The sequence below is a fragment of the Gigantopelta aegis genome, chromosome 12 (genome assembly GCF_016097555.1).
Source record: "Gigantopelta aegis isolate Gae_Host chromosome 12, Gae_host_genome, whole genome shotgun sequence".
NCBI lineage: Eukaryota > Metazoa > Mollusca > Gastropoda > Neomphalida > Peltospiridae > Gigantopelta > Gigantopelta aegis.
In genome coordinates this window covers 19,694,817-19,699,987 of record NC_054710.1, presented here as the reverse complement: position 1 = coordinate 19,699,987, position 5,171 = coordinate 19,694,817, and positions in this window count along the sequence as shown.

Sequence of the window (5,171 nt, the reverse complement as noted above, 5' to 3'; positions counted from 1 at the left end):
TTAGACAAAAAGTTATTTCCCTTTTTTTGAAAAAAAAAGGTTCCATTGCATTAAAGCAAGTCCTATTGCCGATAATGTTAATGTTTACTAATAAAACTAATATAGTCAGCGCAGCAGCACTCTGACAATAAATCAATAAAACTGTAGCACCTCACATTTAAATCTATCTGTAAGAAAAATAATGGGGTGGAGTGATCTCCTTTTTGCTTAAATAGTGCAGGTGCATTGATAACATTGTACACTGAGCACTCCCTTAATTAAAGAGACATTCCTGAGTTTGCTACAACTTTTAAGGTGTTATCGACTAACAGAGCCATTTTTACGATTGTAATTACATATCAAATATATATTTCGGCATAAAATATTAGTGGCTGTATATTAAAAGGGTTTCTGATTGTTCTAATATTTTTACTAGGTTAAATTTCATTTTATTTTCTAAAATATTATGTTTTTGTACGTACGAAATTATTTGAAGACAGAATCCTGTTTGGTCTTCTTACAAATATTAAGACGACTAGAAACACACTGAATATACAGACACTGATATTCTAAACAAGAAAATATATTTAATATGCAAGTTTAATCGTAGAAATATTTTATTAGTCGGAAACATCTTACAATGCAACAAACTCAGGAATGTCCCTTAAAAGTTTTATTTTTATTTTTTATTATTGACAATGCATATTAGAATTTGCATAAATAATCAATGTCACATACATCACTACCAATTAGAGATGACGCAAACGTTTACTCTATACATATTTGATGGTGCACCTAAAATGTTAAACAGGAAATATTTTTTTAAAAGGTATCCATTTGGCAGGGCCGTAGCTTGGATTATTGTATGTGTGTGGAAGGCGAAGGACACTAGAAGGTTCGGGGGCATGCCAACCCCCCCCCCCCCCCCCTCCAAGGAATTTTGAAATCTAGAGGCTCTTAAATACTATTTTGCAACTATTTCAGAGAGGTTACATACTTAAAACGTCAATATCAATAGCCAGTAAATAGCATGTCTTTATTTTTATAGCATTTTGTTTGGCGGGGGGGGGGGGGGGGGGGGGGGGGGGGGGGGGGGGGCTACTCCCCTTCCTCCGCTAGCTACGGCCCTGGTTGAACTATTTTTTCCTAGACATTTCCCCCACCTGTAACCATTTTCTAAAAAAAAAATTCTGACGCAGCTCAGTGGCTGTGGGGTGCTGCATATAAAAGATCCCTTGCTGCTATAATAGGAAAGAGTAGCCCATTGCGTCGCAAAAGCGGGTTTCCTCTCTCATTATCTGAGTTGTCCGTAACTATATGTCTGACGCCATATAACCGTAATTAAAACGTGTCGAGTGTGGTGTTAAATAAAACATTCCTTCCTTCCAAAGAGTAGTGAATTAATGCGATAGTGTGGGAAAACATCCAAGAGGTTGAATATGCTTAAAACTCAAGTCACAGAATATAATATTTTCAAGTCCATCAGCCAAGTTTGTTGTCATATGTGTACTATTAAAAAAATACTGACAGCTAGGGCCTCCACGAGTCCAAAATATTGGACTCGGGCACTCGATGGTCAAACTTGACCAGGACCCGACACTTGAAATTTAGGAATAGAGTAAAATAGCATTAATTATGCATCTTAATTTCAGCGCGGAGCAGGAATGCCAAATCATGCCATTGTATTGCATTTAGAAACCTGTTGATACGTTCAGTTTTGTGACGGACATACGACCAGATTAAAATGAAAAACTAGCATATTATTGTTAATTATTGTGTACCTTGTACTGCTGAAATTAATGCTCTACACTGCAAAGCCGGTTTATCCTACTAGCACATGTAGCACGTGCTACGGTTCCTGTGCTTCAGAGGGCCCTACAGTGATATGTACATTTATTTTCCTCTGGTCAGTTTTTCCCTCTCCCCCGAGGGGGTTGCAAAATATATATCCTGGGAAGGGGGCCTCGCTGTTATTTGTGCTACAGGTCCCGCAAATCTGTAAACCGGCTCTGCTACATTGTCCGACTTGTCTGTCTTGTATGGGTACTAGAGCAGTCTGCGCTTAACCTTTTTTTTTTTTGAGTTGCCATCCGGGCAAGTGGTGACAGCACTTTCACTCGCTCGGATCTATTTTCACTTGCCCGAATAATATTTTCTAAAAAAACAAAAACAGATTATAAGAGAAAACATTTATTTTTAGTATTTTCCTGCACTCAACCAACCCACTCTTTAAATAAATAACAGACACGAGTGGTAAACACGAACTATGCACGTGTTAGAAGTTTGAACAAGAGCTGCTAGGTTTGCGAAATCGCTTAGCGTTTCATATTAAATTAGATAATAGGATTATATAATTTCCAACAAACAAAGATGCTTGCGTTCACCAAACGTTGAGCACTGGTATAAACGACACAACCCCTTCCTCCCCCCACCCCATCTCAATGAAATAATAATAATAAAAAAACCCCTAAAATATAATGTTCAGTGGATACAATCTATGACGTGTACACATAACCAGGGCTGAATCTTGTCGACATGAATTTGTGCCCAATTTTACATGCCACTTAACTTACCTTACACCTATTCTTATATTGGGTATATGTAAAAGCAGACCTACACTTTTTCATGGTGCAAAGTAGGCTACATAGCTGTACTTTTATTTATTTATTAATTATTGATTTAAAAAAAAAAAAAATCGGTCGCCAGGCGGGCAACCTTACTGTAGGTTTTCAGTCGCCCGTCGTCGTTATCAGTCGCCAGGGGCGATCGGGCGACCGTTAAGTTTGAAACCCTGCTAGAGTCTTGTGAACGGACTCGAGTCATAAGCTAGACTCGGCCCGTACCAAAGTACTCGAATTCTCAATAAGATCCTACTGACAGCTATCTATAAGTTATCAATACAGTAATCTTAACTGGCTTCTCATAATCTAAACTAATCACTTACCAACACACTCCCAGGTACAAGTAGATTAGCAAATGTGCCAAAATTGCATTTTCACATAGTATATACTTTAAATGCTCTCTACTCTAGGAAACTTAGTGGATGGATTTATGTATGTAAACAATAGAGGCAGATCTTGGGGGTGTGGGCTCCAGGCTCCGTATTCATAAACGTACTTAAGTCAATGTATGATACCTAAATACATACTTAAAGTACGTAGATAAGTATCATACATTCACTTAAGTGCGTTTATGAATACGGAGCCAGGGGCCCGGGTCCCCCCTAAATTTTGCGGCAGTTGTAATTTTATTTTATATTAATTATTATTATTTTACAATCCCCCTCCAAACCTCCCCCAAAGTTCCCTTGGCATTCCGCCTCATGTCAATGGGGCCCCCCTAAGTGGATTTTCTGAATCCACATTTGAACAAGATTTGATGAATAGACCTAAAACTATAATTTGCAAGCTTATATTTGTGTAAAAACAACTAAAGAAGGCAAAATTGCTACACAGAACACAGTTCTATCTTTTTATGTTTTTCACAAACTAACAAAACCAATTGTATAAAATTCCATATATACCTACATGTATAACATAATTCATCAATCTGAAGTCATAGGGATACTGACTCGCATCTGGGTGGGTGGGTACAGGCCGATATTTTCCCCAATTAAACAAAAAGGCCCTAATCTGGATAATGTATATTCATATTAAAAAAATCTGCATTACATGTTCAAGTACTACCAAAAAGCAAACAAATCACTAGACATTTTTACATGGTTTACAACTAATATTGCTGGAAGGAACTGAATGATGGAAAAACATGGCGACTTTGTCAAACATTTGGGTGGGACATGCATGCATGTAGCAGTGGTAAAACATCTGGGTGGGACATGCATGCATGTAGCAGTGGTAAAACACTCATCTGATGCGCAATCAGACTTTTCCGCAGACAGGAAAGTGGATACCACGACCTTTGACCAGTTGTGATGCACTGGTTGGAATGAGAAAACCCCTAATCAGTTAAAGAAGTTAAATGGATTCATTAAGGTGTTTCGATCCTGCGACGAAAGCACCTCAAGCAAGCACTCAACCAACTGAACTAAATCCCGCCCCTGTCTGTGGCAAAGTGCATGTAAAGATCCCTTACTGCATTAGGAAAAATGTAGCGGGCTTCCTCTGATGACTAGGTGTCAGAATTACCAAATGTTTGACATCCAATAGCTGATGATTAATTAATCAATGTGTGCTAGTGGTGTTGTTAAACAAAACAAACTTTAAAATAAAATTGGTGTCCTGGCTGGAACGACAAATAACCCAATGGGCCTTTCCACAGATATCATGAGGCAAGCACTTTAGCAATGTCCCACCATTGTTTAGCATATCAGTGTCAGTATATCCAGTGGGTTTCTCGTTGTCCTGATGTTTAGCATATCAGCGTCAGTATATCCAGTGGGCTTCTGGTTGTCCTGATGTTTAGCATATCAGCGTCAGTATATCCAGTGGGCTTCTGGTTGTCCTGATGTTTAGCATATCAGCGTCAGTATATCCAGTGGGCTTCTCGTTGTCCTGATGTTTAGCATATCAGCGTCAGTATATCCAGTGGGCTTCTGGTTGTCCTGATGTTTAGCATATCAGCGTCAGTATATCCAGTGGGTTTCTGGTTGTCCTGATGTTTAGCATATCAGCGTCAGTATGTCCAGTGGATTTTTCGTTGTCCTAATGTTTTCTGCAGCTCAAACTTCGTTTTACTTTTCAAAAAAGTAAAAAAGCTTTAAAAAGTATAAAAAGGGAGTCAGATCTGTATAGGGCTTAAGAGGGTATATTCCTTGGAAAAAAACGAAATAAAGATGCTCAGAGATAAGTTTTCAGCATAATTTATAGTTGTAAATTGTGTATGATGAATTGAATTAAAAGAAAAGTTAATATAATTGGCATTTCAAATTTGTGGGGTGGGGTGGGGTGGCGTGGTGGCCACAAGATCCACCAAAAAAGTTTGTTTTGTATAGTACATTGATTTATTAATCACTGGCATTGGATGTCAAAGACTTGTCAGACATACACATGTATAATCTGAGAGAGGAAACCTGCTACATTTTTGCATTGGTAGCAAGGGATCTTTTATACATTTATGAACTATCCCATTGACAGTATAGCACATACCACAGCCTTTGATATACCAGTTGTGGTGCACTGGCTGGAATGAGAGATAGCCCAATGGATCCACCGACGGAGATCGATCCTAGACTG